At 42.3% G+C, this 17,253-nt stretch overlaps 1 protein-coding gene across 2 annotated transcripts in view; it reads left to right on the top strand.

Annotated features, from left to right (window-relative positions):
- Slc25a13 (solute carrier family 25 member 13) overlaps positions 1–17,253 on the top strand; it is a 179,779-nt gene that overhangs the window by 130,425 nt on the left and 32,101 nt on the right. The window lies entirely within an intron of this gene.

Here is a 17,253-nt window from a genome sequence, read left to right as displayed (position 1 = left end):
GGGCTGTAGTCTGAGCAGACCTTGAACATGTTGTCTTCCTCCTCCTTTGGCCTCCTGAGTACCTTGAATGATAGGCCTGTGCACAGCTTCTGCATTCTCACTGTGATGGTAATTCTCATGTTTGTGATTTTTGTATCTGCTTGTGTAGATGTGTATTGGTTGTTTTTGCTGCTCTTTCTTTGACATAGGGTCTGGCTGTGTAACCTAAACTGGTCTGGAACCTCAAGGTCTCCTTGCTTCAGTCCTTGGGTGCTGAGATTATATATGTATAGCACCATGCTGGCCATATACTTATTTTTACGAGTGCATGTGTGTGTGTGTGTGTGTGTATTCATGTGCACATTCGTGTGAAGGTCACAAGAACTGGCTCTCTCTTTCCAGTCATCAAACAGGCTGTCAAGCTTGGCAGCTAGTTAGTGCCTTAACCCCTTAACCCTTTCAGGGATATCCTAGAAACTGTTTACATTTGTTGTTGTTGTTGTTGTTATTTTATTTGTTTTTATTTTATCTGCATGTATGTCTGTGGAACAGCTGTGTTCCTGGTGCCTGAGACCCCTAGAAGAAAGTGTCAAATCCCCTAGGAATAGTAAACTGCCATGTGGGACTCAAACTTGCATCCTTGGTAAAAGTAGCTGGTGTTTTTAATGGCTGAGCTATCTCCCTGGGCCCCAGGACCCCAAGTGATATCTTTAAGGCACACCCTTGTTACTCATTATTTTTATATCACATTTAGTTGATATTCATATTTATTTTGAAAAAAAAACTATGGGAAAGGCAAAGATATGAACCTATGTGTATGACTCTCGGGTATGGTAAAAGAGCAAACTGCAGAAGTGCCACTGGAGGTCCCTCTGTAGTTGTCGCGTGGCCTTCCCTCCCTCCTTCCCTGAGGCTATCATCATCTTGGGTTAGGTAACTCTTCACTTCGAGGCTTCTTCTCTCTACTCTGCTGCATCGAGTGTATCCCTGAGACATGTAAATGCTTGCTTTTGAATGCTGGGCTCAGGCCTGGTGCTCCAGGAGCACCCCATACTGTCCATCAGGGCCTTGCTTGTCAGCAAAGAGCAGTAAGTGGGAACATGACTTCCCCACGCTGTAATGCTGCCTGTCTTGCAAGTGTCTGTTACAGATGTTTGTATTTACAGAGTTGTTACATTGAGGTCCCTATAGTTAGGACAGTGTGTCGTGGTTAATTAACCAACAGAAGGTTTCTAATCAAGACTGCAATATTTCCCTCATAATATTAACTTACATCCAATGTTGAGTAAACTCAAAATGTCTATGCTTCCTGCCACAGGTGTCCTCTCCTTTTGCCTTACAGTAGGTACTTCCTCTCTTACTGTTTTTTTTTTTCTTCTCTCCTTCTCTCCCACCGTCGCTCTTGTCATTTTCTTTTTTTGTTTGTTTTTTTGTTTTGTTTTTTTGTTGTTGTTGTTGTTTTGTTTTTTTTCGAGACAGGGTTTCTCTGTATAGCCATGGCTGTCCTGGAACTCACTTTGTAGACCAGGCTGGCCTCGAACTCAGAAATCCGCCTGCTTCTGCCTCCCAAGTGCTGGGATTAAAGGCGTGCGCCACCACGCCCGGCTTTCTTGTCATTTTCAAGAGATCTTTCTATACGATGTTTGTATTTCTCATAACTTCTCTGTATTTTCTGTGTCTCTCTTCTTGCCACATAATGGACAGGCCTTCTACTCATTAACAAATTCCAATGATCTCAGATAATACATGGCAATTTGCCATCAGACGCTTATTAAATATTTGATAAAGGAAACAGTTTTGAAGTCAAAACTGCTCTTCAAGGTGATTTTCATGGTCAGACCAGATGATATAGGCCTGTAATTGTAGCTTCTTAGTTGAGAAAGGAGAATTAACTGCTGGACTAAGACTTATCTGATCTACAGAGTGAGTTCAAGACCAGTATGAATAACTTGGTGAGACTCTGTCTGAAAATTAAAAAGTAAAAAGAACATTGGGATATAGCCCCTGTGGTAGTGGACTCACCTGCCACACTCATGATCTGGGTTCAGTTCTCAGTACAAGAACTAAAAGTAATCTTGTTAAATATGAAAATTTTCGGTGACAGATTTGGTGGCATCAGTGTCTTTTCACTTCTCTTGGCCGTGTGCCTTTCTGTCCATCACTTTTCGCCATTGTCCCCACAACAAGCTTCCCCAGGTCTCCAGGTCAAGATGAGTGGGAAGCACGTGGTTGGACCGTCCTTTTACACACTGAAAGTGTTCTTTTCAAAACTTTGCAGAACTCATTTTTAAGAATTATCATAAATAATAAAAAAAATCAGAAAGTCCTCCCTTTCTTTTGAATTCCTAGTATATGTGACATATACCAGATTTTGTGACAGTAAATGTTTCCCTTCAGCCTTTTAGAAGGACTAAATGTAATAACGCTCAGTTTCCTCGGGAGATAGGGAAGTGCACTGGGGACTGACTGTGGCAGCCCCTGAGGCCCTAAGCCACCTTGAGTGTTCTTGACATTCTCCATCCTTTTTGCCATACTGTCAATGGGAGCTTTTCTCACAGTGGCAACATCCCACATAGATGGTTTACTGTTGGCTCACTGTCCCACACTCTCACAGGCGTCAGTCCAGCATCCCTTGGCTCCCATTTCAGACCTGTGACAAAACAGAGACTTGGCAGCAAGGCTTGTTCAATGGATGTTGGTTACAGCCTGGTAGGCAGGAAGTAAAGTGCTGGAGACAGATAATACTTTCAAAACGCAGAGCCACGGTAACCTTCCCAACCAGCTCAACCTGATCATTTCGACTGCCTCCCAGTAACACTATCACACTAAGAATCCATCATTGAATTTATCATGCTATGGACACTTCCCAGAAGCCCACTGTTGGCAACCAAGCCTCGGAAACATACGTTTTCTAGGAATCTTTCCTATTTAAACCATAACATTGGGTATCAGAACCCGCTTCTCACATATACGAGCTAAGTGCTCCACCACAAAGCTGCACCCTGAACCCTGATCTTTTCATTTTGTCCTTATTCCATCTTACCCTACACTGCATGCCAGTTCTGGTTCTAGGCTTGACTTGAGTATCTACTGAAAACTTCCTGGCTTCGCACAGTGACAGTTTACCAGCATTTCTCTAGGTTCTCTGTGTTGAGTGGGCTCAGCTGGGTGGCTCTCAGTCAGGATCTCTATATTGTTAGCAAAGGGCTACTGGGGATGAATTTTCTAAAACCTAGCCTCAAGTGGATACTAAGATGGTGTACTTTCATGGCTGGCACCAATTTTCTCTGTCAGCTGCTAATAACTGGGACTGTTGTCCAGAGAACATCTACTGTTTGCTTCTCTGTGTAGCTTGGACTTTGCAAACCTTGGTAGCTTGATTCTGCAACACAGCCCTGCTTCAGGATCTTCAGCAGAAGCTGTAAAACTTCTGTTGGACTATTCTTCCACTGTGTTCTTTGCATCAGACAAGTTTGGGAGGCTAGCCCAGGTTCAGAGAGAGAAAAATAATCTCTCTTCAATACAATAGTGACCTGTAAGCCACTAACAGATTTGAGAAGCGGTGTTTGGGATGCATACTCCTTGCCTCCTGTCTAAGAAGTCTTCCGAGCCTGTCCAGGGTCTTCATGTCTTCTGTCGATTCTCACATTCACTTTTCTACTCCAGCTTGCCACTGTTCACAGAGGAGCAGGAAGTCACCTCAGCAGCAGTAACCAGTAAGGGCTGACCTTGAGGGTATAGTGAAATAACATGCAAGGTTCTTGAACTTTGGGCACTTGGGAACTTGGTGCTGTCTTCATTTTCTCCACTTGACCGGTTGGTCTCTCTCACAGTGACTTTACATCTCTCCACACCTCTTAGCAGTCTACTGTCAGTTTCCCCTCTTCCATGGTATTTATTGCTTCGAGATTTTGCTTCATGTTCACCCTAGGCACCTGACCCTTCCAGTTGACCTTTCAACTTCTTTTGTTCCCACCCTAGACCCAGGTAATTACCTCACGTTGCTTAGCTATGTTCTCCTACTCAGTTATTCCTTGAGAGAAGAAATTTAATGGATAGATTTGATTTGGGATGGTTTTGAGTTGTGACTCTACCAAGATATTCTGAAAGACTTCATTTGCATCATCTAAGAACACGATCAAACCCTCTTGGAGTTTTAGTTCTGAATTCTGTAAGGAAGTAGGCCTGAGTGAGAGTATAGGTGCTTGGGTCATGAAATATACCCAAAGCCAGATGCTTTATCATTGAACTTGAAATCTCTTGTAATTTCAAACCCAGCCATTTCAAACCAGGGAGAAAATTTTCTCAATAATGAATACGCAGGCGGTCAGTCAGAGCTGTCAAGAAGCTAGCCTGAAGTAGATTTCAGTCCTATTTTTTGTGATCTTTCTTTTCTCAAGGGTTCCTGTAGAAATGTGTCCTCATAGTATTTTTGTTTCCCCCCCCCCCCCGTTTAAGGCAGTTTTATTTCACAACTCTACACCTATCCTACTTATAAGTATCAGATGCCATTAGCTTAGTCATTAAGCAGGGTTTCTTTGAGGCTACTTTGATATAACAGGTCAGGTCACCAAGAAAATGCTATGTATATAATTTTATTATTTTTTGGTGCTTATATATTTATAATTTGATTAGAATTTAATGATTATTTTCTTTATTCTAAATTTTTGTTATTGTTATCATTTGAAACATTCCAGGAGAAAATTTTTGCGTAGCCTCAAATCTGTGTCAGGTGACTACATATTTGGTCAGAAGGGCTTGGTACAGAGGGTAGAGGTATTTATTCTGTGTGCCAGACTTTATTAATTTACAGATAGGTGGCCCATGGGGAGTGTTAACTCCAGAAAGAGCAAGTGAAGGAGGTGATGGATGGCAGGGAGCACCTGTAGCCATGACCACATATCGCCTTATCAAAGGGGGTTTCACAAAGAAATAGTCCCTGAGCACGCAGAAATCGAACCAACCTTTGAAAAGTTCCTATTTATTTTGTTTGACTTCATTTCTAAAAATGACATCAGAGCCCTAAGAACAGGATGAAGATAATGACTGGGGACATTTGGAGTAGTTTATTTATGATGACTCATGTTTTAAGTTGAAAAGAGTCTTACTGAATAGTTACTTGTACAAAACCACGAAAGAACCATAAAAGAGAGAATTTTAAAAGGAGACGATGAACAGCCAAAAAAAAAAAAAAAAAAAAAAAAAAAAGCAAAAAAAAAAAAAAAAAAAAAAAAAAAGGTGCTTACCATAGCAATATCCAAATTTGGAGAAATTTTTCGAGGCTGAAGAGGGAATCTCCATTGACAATCACCTGAGAAATTTTCATGGGGATTTGGGGATTAGGCCTTGATGTAGAACAGAGTTCCAGTACCTATGTGTCTCCACATGCCTTGTTGAGAGCTTTGTCTAGATGACTCTTACTTGAACTGAAGGCAAACGTGAGACCAGTGTCTGATGATGCTGAGAATTTTGCATGCTCTCGACCAGGTGGCCATCTCCTCCTTCAGTTCATACACTGCAATTTAAAGCCCAATGCGACGGCATTAGACGGAGGAAGTGCCAATCTGAGAAAGGCCAGGGGCACCCAGCCTCTTCCTTTCATTGACATTCGAGGAGACGGTAGGAAGAGGACATCTGTGAACTGGGAAGGTGCCCTGTGCAGCGCTGGCATCTGACCTCTCTTCGTGATGTAGCTTCTGGAACCCAGAGGAATGAATCACTTGGGGTCGCGTGCACGTGACTAAGAAGATGTTTCCTAGAATCCACAGACAGATCTCATCGAAACGCAGTAGTGTCTTCATGTTTTCAGGCTGCGATGCTGAAATATGATGAAACATCTTCTTAGGAGAGGGAAGTCCAGCTTTCAAGGCAAACACTCAGCCCACCAGATAACTTGCTGTTGGATTTTTTTTCCCCCTTCTCTTCAGCAGTTAGAATATTTGAATTAGGACACCTGAAACATTGTGGCCATCTTCTGGGTTTCTAATAAATAGAGGAGGGGTTTCTTTTTTTCTTCTCTAAGATTTATTTATTTATTTTATGTGAGTACACTGTTGCTCTCTTCAGACACAGCAGAAGAGGGCATTGGATCCCATTACAGATGGTTGGGAGCCACCATGTGGTTGCCGGGAATTGAGCTCAGGTCCTCTGGAAGAGCAGAGTGCTCTTAACCCCTGAGCCATCTCCCCAGCCTGAGGAGGGGTTTCTTATGATATGAGAATCTGAGGAATGATTGGGCCCCAGTTATCCTAGTAGTTCAGACACCAATAGCCTGCCAAGCAGCAGCCGATTTTAGTGGTAGCCGTCACAGTAGCCAGTGTAACAGGCAGACCCTGAATGTCAACATGTTTGACAGGTCTGTAACTTAATTGCTTTTAAATGTCAAATAGATCCCACTTTGATTTCTTGGCCAGGCTGCTAAGGGCCTATTAAAACCCCATGAAGCTGAAAATATAAAATTTGATGTTGATAAAACGTGTAAACATAAGTGCCCCCTTACACCTTTGCCGTGTGGTTAAAAATGTTAAGACCAGAACATTCCAGTTTGGTATCTCAGGAACAAGTAAGTGGTAAATATCTCCGCTTGCCTCTTTTCAGAGTTGTTAAATTCATCCCCAACCAAAGGAGGAAAGCCCTATATCGTGCTGTGTCTGAGGGTGTCCAGTTCCATGGTTTCGGTGTTCATAAGCCGGGTTTGCCAGAGCAAAGGGCCACAGGTCAGGTGGCATGCACACCAGTTACATATTCTCGCCACAGTTCAGGACCCTGGGAGGCCAAGGCTGAGGTCTTTCCAGATGCATTTTCGCTAGAATGACCACATCCTCTCTGTGTCGTCACGGGGGGTCCCCTCTGTGAGTTTCTGACAAAACTCACTTTAATCCGGTCTGGGTTCATCCTGAGAGGTGGGCTGGCTGAAATGGAATGTGCGAGAGGAAAATGGAGCCTAGACAATTTTTTCTGATCAAGGCTCGAAGTTTAATAACCGAACTCCGTTTAAATAACATGGAAAAATTCCCAGCCCCCTCCTCAGTCTTTGAAGTTGCCGAAGGCAGTCCGATCATAGGCGGGTCTAAGGATCGAGGCAGAGACGAATGTCTGTTGGCATAGGTGGTCCAAGGATGCTGCATTCTGGGAGATCGGGGGGGGGGGGGGGGGGGGGCCTCGGTCCTCTCGGTAGGCAGTGGAGACACAGCAACTCTCTGGTGGGTCTCAGCGCCTGTAGGGGTCTGGTGTTTTGAAGGAGAGTGATTAGTGTAACAGCAAGGTAGGCTTGGCGGCAACAAGGAGCTGGGAGACCCCAACACCCCTCAGTCTGTGTGTTGTGTGTGTCTCAATGCCTTCTGAGGATACCAGTCATGGAGCAGGGTCTAGCCGCTTAGTATTTGAATTACTTCTTTAAAAAAGACTTCCCTCGAAATGTAGCTTGACATATGTGGAGTTAGCAACCGTATGTACAAATTTTGGATTTTAGGATTCAGGACATAATAAGTGGAATTCTAGGCATGTCCAACACACATACATGTTGCTGAAGAGAGCTATTAATTGGCCTAGCACAAAATGGTCACCTTACTTAAAGCCTAGTGAGATTTGTGGTTCTTGATTGAGCTTAATATCATGCCCCACTGTCGAGAGGTAAGCGAAGGGTTTTGTTTGGTTTTGTTTTCCACCTAGAAGAACCCCCTGACTGTGGGAGGGTGAAGAGACTTCTCCTAAGGGACCTGACCCAGCATGGAGTGAATGACACTGGACGAACTCTTGCAGCCGGTCACATGTATCAGAATGCCTGGGAGGCTGCTGATCGTCTCTCTTCAGTACCTGACTGTTTCTGAGCAATATACATTCGTTTAAGCCATCGACTGTTATTTGATGAGTATCTGTTTTCTCTCTTTGATCTTTGTGAAGAGTAACAACACGTGTCCTACCTTCGAATTATTTTGATGCTTCCATTGACATCAAGTCAGGACGAGAAAATGGAAAAATACACCGAGCCTACAAATTCTTAAGAAGTCTGTTTTCTAACTTCCTTACATCTCAGATGCTGTCACAATTGTATATGTTCATTCTATGTGACAAGTCAGTAGGCATTTACTAGTCTAGAGCTTATTTGTAGGTACAATTTTGTTGTACCTAAATAATCAAAATAATGTATTTGGGTTTAGTGGGGAAAAAAAAGTTACCCAATAACTTTATATTAGTCTGTTTTTGACACGTGTAACACATATTTTAGAATGTCAGTGTGCAATTAGGTATTCTTAGCACATGTCATTTGTGGGAAGCACTTTAAATCTAAGTACACTCAATTGAGCATAATTAAAATATCAAGATACATATTCTTCATATACATTTTGCCACTTAATTTTTTAAGGAGCTAGAAGTATCTACCATGTGAATTCAAATTAAATGAAGGTGATTAAATTATGGATATATTTAATGCCTTTAGTTTAAAACATAGCAGAAATTATGTTGTATTAAAATATAGTGCTGTGTTTCTGTGGACAGCAGACTGACGGCTTCAATTGTTTTCAAAGGAAGGCTGTTAGTCTTGTTTCAAGATTGGTGGCTAAAGGCTGGTTTGTTTGGTTTTTTTGTTTGTTTGTTTTGTTGTTGTTGTTTTTATCTTACTTTCCTAGTTAGTTATGACAGGATTGCCTAGATCCAAGAATGAATGTTAGGGGTTACTGTCTCATTTAGTAAGGACACTTTGCAGAAAAGCTTGTCGTATGCAGACAAATGTAAGACAATGGATTATGGAGGAGTAGGAAGAGCAGGAGCCCCTGAAGATGTAAGATATTTAGATGGCTGATAAACTTCTGCACTTGTGATAGTGAGCCTGTTCGACTTCTAACAAGAAAACCTGTTTGTACCCATTCTACCTAAAGAATATTGTCAGTTTAGTGAGGTTTATTGAGGGCCATTGTTCTTTGGCTGTATGGAGAAAGGCAGCAATACATCAGGATTATGTTGCCTTTCCAAGTATTTCTTGGGATGCTGTTTCTCCTAAAGAGGTAGCTGTACCCTCACCACCAGTCATAATGTTCCCAGTGCATTCAGAGACGTCAACAGTAAAGCAAGTCCTTTTTTTTTTTTTTTTTTTTTTTTTTTTTTTTTTTTTTTTTTTTTTTTTTTTTTTTGTAACACGAGAAGGGAAATTGGGGTTGCAAACTTGTGAGAAAGTGAAGATAGCAAGCTTATAAAAACATCTAGGCATGGATCGAGAGAAGCTGTGATAGAAGCCATATTTCACGTTCTTTACAGAGTAACCATCTAGCCCATTTTACTGAGAGGGGATATTAGAAGGAAAAAAACTATAATTTTACTTTGAGCCCCAAGAAATCATATCATGTGAGAAATTAGAGCATTTTTGGAAATGATGATGCTTTGTGTGGAGAGAGCCATATTCACCTGAGAAGCTTGGTGTGTGGGCTCCATGCTGGCAGAGCTGCGGCTGCCACAACCCATTTCGCTCTCTGGTTGCTCTCAGGCCCCAGGCTGTAAAGGTACGTTTGTATTGATGATGGGAGACAGGCCGGAATTGCAATAGCCAAAGCTGTTGTATGAAGGTGTGAAAGGCAGTGTATATAGAGGTGGGGTGTCTATTGTCCTGATCATGAACTAATGCTGTATTTATGTAAAATCTATAGTAACAACAATAAGCATTTCTCCAAGCCCATCTGAATAAAATAGAAATTGCCACTAATTACCCATTTCTGATTGAGTCTAAAGCAGGCCTCAAAGATTCATATTTTACTGATTTGGAGATTATAATTCCTGACTTCTGTGTGATTTGTGGACTAATCTACAAAGAAAAAAAATGGGGTAGATCTAAAAAGCACACCTCTTCATATCTCTTTGATGCGTATGGATTTATGGGCTTCACAAAAGCATTGCAAATCATGGGAACTGTGGACCAGGTGATCAGATTGACCAAAGACAGGAGCAGGCATTGTTCACAAAGAAGACAAGATAACTCAAAATCTATTTCAATGCTTAGTGTCCTTGGTAATAAATTAGCATAGAGATTCTGAGCTTTGGTTTGAAATTCAGCCAGTCCGAGCTCAATTTTTATCTCTGCCGTGGACAGAATTCTGTGTCTCTCCTTTCTCATCTCTAGAAAAGCAAGAATAACAGAACCTGCACTGGCAGGGATGGAGGAAGGGGACAGAGATGTGAGTTCAGTACTGTACTGCCAGGGCTCCACAAATGTCTGACTCTGTCCTCTTTAGAGAAGGGTGAAGAGAAAGGGTTTGTGAGGGCACTGTCATTCAAGTAACTGCGACTTGTTTCTAGTCACATCTATGAGCCATTCATTCTTGGGAAGTGAGTCTACAAATACTAACCTTCCAAGGTCCCAGGGTATAGATAGCTTAATGGAAGAGGGGCTGCCTAGCCTGCGCAAGACCCATGCTTAGCACCCAAAATGAAAGGCTCTTCTTACCTTGCTTATTAGGGAACCACATCATTCTAGAAAGGGACCGTCAAGACTGATGCATGCAAAGTTGGTGCTGGTGGTGGTGTGTTGGTGGTCACAGTAGGGGTTCAGCCTTACTAGATAAGGACCAGTAGATACGTCCTGGTGCTAAGAAGGCCAGAGAGATTAGAGCAGCTTGCACATTCAAAAACCTAAAGACATGAAGGAGATGTTAAGAGGCAGCTAGCCAGGTGTGGTGGTGCATGTCTTTAATCCCAGGAGCAGGTGGTTCTGTGAGATCGAGGCCAGCCTGACCTTCATTGTGAGTTCAAGGTCGTATTGCTTCTACTGGGAAAGCCTTCATACCCAGCCAACCACAGCTCGACAAACGTAAACTAAATGCAGCTTCTTGTGATCTTGGCACTGGTGTATTGTCCGTGCCTGGCCCTTCTCCAGCATACAGGACCATGGCTAGCTGTGCTCTAGATGAGAATCCTAGAAAGCTAATAGAAGGATCATAGAAGACTATGCCAGAAAGATCACTAAGGCAGATTCCTTCATCATGGTTGATGGGACTAGTGCCGATACACACCCAAACCAGTCTCCTAGCTTCCCCTTTAACGAAGAAAAGATCAGCAAACAGCTACTGACTCTCATGCTCACAGGCTATATGCAGAGTAAAGGGGCTCCTAGCTATAGGAGCAGAGCCTTCCTCACTCACTGCCTGTGCTGCCTGAACATAGCTTGTGTCACTAGTTATGGGTCTTCTCATTTATGTGGCTTGTGCTGAATTTAATTTTTTTTTTCTTTTCTAATTCATGGATGGGAACCAATAAAATAATCCATGTGACTTTTTTAAAACATCTTTGGAAAACTAAGTTAAAATTTTTCTTAGGAAAATTGCTTTGAATGTTAAATTAATTTGAGGAAAAAACATTTTAATAAGATTTTAATTTTAAAAAAATGGTCGGTTTTTTGTTTTGTTTTAGGAACACCTGCATTTGAAATTCAGTTATGGACAAGTATGCGTTTATAACTTTGACTCTTCCTAATAACAATAGTTGGTTCCCTAGCCTTCAAATCTTTTATCCCTGTTACAACAAAACAGAAAACCTGTAATTTTCTTCATTTTGGTCTTGTGTATCTTACGTAGTTATTTCTTCCTAATGATACTTATTTTCAAAAAAAAGTTGAGGTGTAAACTCTTTTTGGTTATACCCATTCTTTCTCTCTCCTCAGAAGATATGTAATATTTTTGAACATCAGGTTCTTTTTGTTTAGAAATGCGATAGTTGGCCTTTTTTTTTTTTTTCTTCTACTATTCAGTGAAATAAAGTGGATTGTCAAGTATTCTTGCTCAGTATGGTCACTTCCTGTATGAGAATCCACACGGCACCAAACTTATTCATCTCAGGTCATGAGTGCACACAGTAGGCTCTTTGTCGAATACCCATGTGGTTTTGCTGTCTATGGTTCTGGCTCCTCTGCTGATAGGTACCAACGCAGCCCTAAATTGTGTTTAGCTACTCCGTTGTCTGTTGTAGCTTCCAGACTGTGTTGAGTTTAGCAAGAACATACACAAGTCATTTCCTCTTTATTCGTCACCATCACCTCCATGTTGTTGTTCATAACTTCTTGTTTTGCCATCAGTTCCAGGGGGTGGGTTATGGCTGTGATTATGTGTCAGAACTGCCTTGTAGCTCAGGCTGGCCTAAAGCTTGCTTCCCAGGAAAGTCTTCAGATTTTTATCTCTCACTCTCTTCCTGTACTCAGAAATAATAGCATCTTGCTTTAGTAAGAAAAAAGGTCCAAAAAAGGTCCCCAGCTATTCCATCTCTGCACTCCTTGGTGACTCTAAATACCCACTGTCCTCTGCATACTCTCTTAGTGACAGTCCTTTCCTCACATCCCTCCTCTCTGCCTCAGCAGCCACTCTGCTTCCACACTAGGTCACCAGGTTTGTGTCTCGTTGACTAGTCCACCAGCTAGCTCCTTTCTAGGAGCCACATTCCTGTCTTACTTCTCTGCCCCAATTCCCAGGGCAATACTGTAGTTAGTGTTTTCATTCACCATTCTTGCCTCTAGTTCTCCTTCCAACCTCATACAAAACCCTAAGATGAGCTCCAGTGGAGTGTGCCCTCAACTGAGCCTTGGTTCTTATCTGCCAACTCACATTCTTCACCTTCTGGGTGAATGGTTCTCTTTATTATTCTCTGTCCTCTAAAATAGCTGCACAAACTTCACTCCTTCCACCTTTCTTCCCATTCTGCATTCTAACCTTGTTGGTTTTCCTTGCCCCCGAGGCCTCTCATCCCTTCCATTCTCCTTACAGACATAATTGTCCTAATTCTACCTTTTTTCTCTTACTCAATCTGCTAAAACCTTAATTGTTACCCTTGGCTTGGGCCCCCTTTTTTTTTCTAAATTATCACCAAACACAGCCCTTTGTTATCTAAGCCTCTTTTCAAGTTTTGGATGCTCCCCTGCAGGTCTGAGTTGTCTGTTTACAGGCCCTCTCTCCATTCAGATCTAACTGCATCACATTCACTGTACAGTCCCTCTTCAGGATGGTGGCCAGGGTCCAGTCCTTCTTCCCAGACCTTTTTCCCCCCCATGATTTGGCTCAGCGGTTTCATTTTTCCCCATTCTCTTTCATACCCTTCTGTTCTATCTAAATTGGTGGTTCTCGACCCATGGGTTGAGACCCTTTGGGGAGTTGCATATCAGATATTCTAAATAGCTGGTACTTATAGTATGATTCATGACAGTAGCAAAATTAAAGTGATGAAGTAGCAAAGGCAAGAAGATCACTTAAGATTGAAGCCAGCATAGTCTACAAAGCAAGTTCAAGACCAACCAGGACTACATAGCAAGACCTAATCTATCTCCACCTCACTTAACAAAGAAACACACAACGGTAGGACTATTTTTAGAAGCTCCGTCTCCAAATACATGCACTCACTGAAGCATAGGTGCTTAGGTATCTCAACTTGGTCATAGACATCTGTGACTTTTGATAAACTAGTTTAACTTGTACCTTTCTGTGTTTAACTTTTCTGTGTTTACCCTGATGTAAAGATACACAGTACGTGCAAAACAGGGTCCAAGTCATCCATGTGAGATATTTAATTGGATGTCCATTATTATTTCTGCTCTTATTTCAAGTCCTCCAAGAACAGGGATGTTTTCTTGCTTCTGCAAAATTTCCAGGGTGAACTTTGCCCCTTTTGGGGGTTGGAGCAAGGAAGTTTGCTCCAAGGAAGTGACCTCAAATCTTCTATATAACATAGGAACTCTCCTTTTTCTTGCCTGCCTCCATCTCCCATGTGCTGAGGTTACAGATAGTGTGTTCTCACACCCAGCTCTTAGGCACAACTTTGGGCATGCATGTTTATAAAACATGTAGAGAATAATTATGCGAATAGATATTCAGGAGCAGAAAGAAGTGTATCAGTTTTCTGTTGTAGTAATAAAACACCATCACCAAATACTTCGTGAAAAAGTTTTTGTGAGCTTATGGTTCCAGAGGGCTACGTGTCAATCCATCACAGCAGGGGACTATCCCTGCTGGCCATAGATAGGCAGCAGGAATAGGAAGCTGAGAAATGTGAGTCTTTCATAGCAAGCACGGAGCTGACAAACCAGAAGTGGAATAACTCTCACAGCCCACCTCCAGTGATGCACTTCCTCCCACAAGTCTACAGCTCCCCACATCTTTCCAGACAGTGCCACCAACTGGGGATGGAGGTTTCAGATGCCAGAGTCTAAGTGGCACTTTTCCCATTCAAACCACCACAGCAAATCTGTGTTTTGTTTTTTTTTCCTGTTGGAGTCAGTAACAGACGCTACAGCAAGAAAACCAGAAAGGAGTCCCTGGCTCCTTCCTGCCAGAGATGCCAGAAAGTCATAAGAAAATAATTTTTGGCAAATACCACATGTACACAAAAGCCAGCATCTTTGCCCATCCTGAGCTCTCAGGTGATGAGGGACACAACGCCTTTGTGTACAATAGGTGTTCCTGTTCATTGTTGGCCCGTATGAGGTCTCTTTGATCTCTACAGAGGAGGAACATGGCTAAGGTACTGTGAATGGACAATAGAACAGGAGTTGGAAGAACAGCAGGCAGCCAGTGTGCTGTGCGGTGATCAAGCCCTAGAGAGGCCCAGACACTGTGTGCCAAATGATAAGCATCTTCACTCGGTGCCTTCAAGTCTCGTTTCCTCCCTGCCAGACTCCGAAGCACCCGTCTCATCTTTGACACCTTTCGAGTGTGCCACACTGGGTCTGTGGATTTTTTTATTTCTTAGTCTGCGGGAGGCTAGATATACATTCTTCCATTTCTGCTACCATTGTAGCTTCTTTCTGGTGCATCTAGTCCCTCCCTGCAGCTCTATGAAGTGTATTTTTTTTCCTCTGGTGCATCTCAAGTATCCCAAACTTGCAACCTAGCTCCGCTGTTCCTAAGAGTTGCTATCTGTCTGTTGTCTTGGAGTTAAGAGTTTGAGAGTTAAGTTCCTATTTTATTGGATACATTGTTAACTTTTACAGGTGTTTGTAAAGAAATAAAATAATGAGACAATTCTGTGTCTAAAAATTATACCTTTGATAACGGCAATGCTTGGTTGTGAGATCAAAAGGAAAACATAAAAGCTATTCTCTGAAATAATATGGGGGACTGGAATTAGAAATCATAGCTTTTATAGAAGATGAGAAAACCTTCAGAATTGACAGGCAGCCTCCAGATTGCATATTAAAGAGCTTTTTCAGTCCTCCATGTGCGTAACCAGTGAGGAGAAGTTTTAAAAAGCACAGACACAGAAATTCTTAATTAGTTATCTGGTGTGGAGTCCAGATGTCACTGCCCCTTACAAGCTCAGCAGGTGATTGTGACCTGGCTGGGACCCAGAACGAGCGCCTGTACCAAAAGGAATGTACCCCTATCTGTGTAGCGCCACCGCTCAGCCTTGCCCACCAGCCAGCCGGACAGGAAGTGCATAGTCAGCATTTCTTTGCTTTTTGTAATAAGTGAGTCGATCTGACAGATAAGTGAGCTGAGGGTCCATCTTCATATGGGGCACTCGGCTGCCTACTCACCTGCTGTGGGATGTGAGAACCCTGGGCTCTTCTAAGAATTACCCCTGTTTGGAGAAATCATCCATTAAGGTTGCAGGCCACAGTGCCTCTTGGTAGCCTTGCCTCCCACCCCTTACCTTGTATGCTTAGAAAGTTCTCTCTACTCTTAAAAAGCAATGAAAGTCAGAAAGAGAAACCAGCCCTTAAGCTAATTCCGTCCTACTCAGTTTTGTCCCATGGAAGAGTTTTTATTGCTCCAGCTAGAACCTCTCCCCTTTTATAGCCCATTTTTGTATTTGATAATGATCTCCACTTTAATATGAAGAGTTCTCTGGTCCAGAAGAGACTAAAAGACTCTTCCCTGTGTGCTTACTATGGTAACTAAGTTCATTTCTTGTTCATCAGCTGACCACATGCTGTGGAGGAAAAGCCTGCAGGCCCACAGGATGCTCTAGGGTGGTGGGAACAGGGGCTTCCCCTGCCAACACCAGGTTCCTGCCAAGGCAGCTCTTCTGAGCAGAGGACAAGTTATTATTGTATGGACCAGGTGGACACAGAAGCCCCCAGACATGCAGTCTCAGGATCTGTTTCCTATGTGGTGCAGCCCTTCCCGGGACCTCCCAAGTTGTTCGGATGGCTTCCTAGACAAGGGGATGATGGGCAAGACACATCCTGGGAGTGAACAGGAGAGGTAGCCTGCATTCAAGAAATGCGTGAACACCACTGCTCTGTAAACACAGAGACAGGGAAAGTTTGTTTTGCTTTGTTTTTTTTGTTTTGTTTTGTTTTGATTAAAAATAAAAGAGCAAATGTGTCCTGATGAAGATACTGCATTGTTGAAAAGAGAAAAAACAATAAATAAGCATTTCTTCCACTTTTTGTTACTTTTTGTTAGCATCTTTGTCCTAGTAACACAGCATCTATACAGAAATTTAAAATGTACTAAGAAAAACTTCAACTCTGTCATTTTATCACCTCTGAAGTATCCCTTTGGTGTGGGTCTTTGTGTGTGGTAACACTTTCCACTTAGCACGTACAGTGAACATGTAACACAGTACTTGGTGCCTAGTAGTCAGTGCACGGGTGCACTCAAATTCACTTCTTGTGTTCTCACCATTGGATGATTATGTTGTTTCTGAGTCTTATTGCACGATATTATGAACAGTACTTCAGAGACCGCTCTCGGAGCTTAATGCAGTCCATTTAGTACATACAGACGGACCATTTGAGAGATGGATGCATTGAGTCCCAGGAGTAGAGAATCTTCCAGGAGGCTCTTCCATTTGACATCAGCACCAATTTACCTGATTGCATGATGGCCTCTCATAAGCTGTGTGAGCCTCACTCATATCTGTGGTCTGGAGTGAGTGACATCATTTCATAATACACATTCAGACTTGTGCCACATCGTGACTAATCTTAGTTGGATTATATAAAATTTGGTATATTTCTAATTAAGAAATAACAAGTTGGAGACCATTAAGAAAGAAAAAAAGTACAGGCTCACGATTAATATGGACTTAGCTTCAAAGTGAGGTTTCCTGTATTTCACTGACGATTTCGGGGTGTGGTACCCAGTCATTGCTGGAGCGAATGAGCACACAGTGTAGGAAGTTTAAGCAGGAATCAACTTAATTCATATCTTTACCATTCATTGTATCATTTAGTTTACATAAAAGAATGATTCTACACACAGGCAACGTATGAATAAAGTTTTACAAGTAAATAAATGGAATTTGAATCCTGCTGGGTTTTCTTAAGGTTTTCTTCCTCTGAGTTTACAAGATTTGGGG

This window comes from Mus pahari, chromosome 2 (assembly GCF_900095145.1).
Source record: "Mus pahari chromosome 2, PAHARI_EIJ_v1.1, whole genome shotgun sequence".
Taxonomy (NCBI): domain Eukaryota; kingdom Metazoa; phylum Chordata; class Mammalia; order Rodentia; family Muridae; genus Mus; species Mus pahari.
This window is presented reverse-complemented; position numbering and strand designations above follow the sequence as displayed.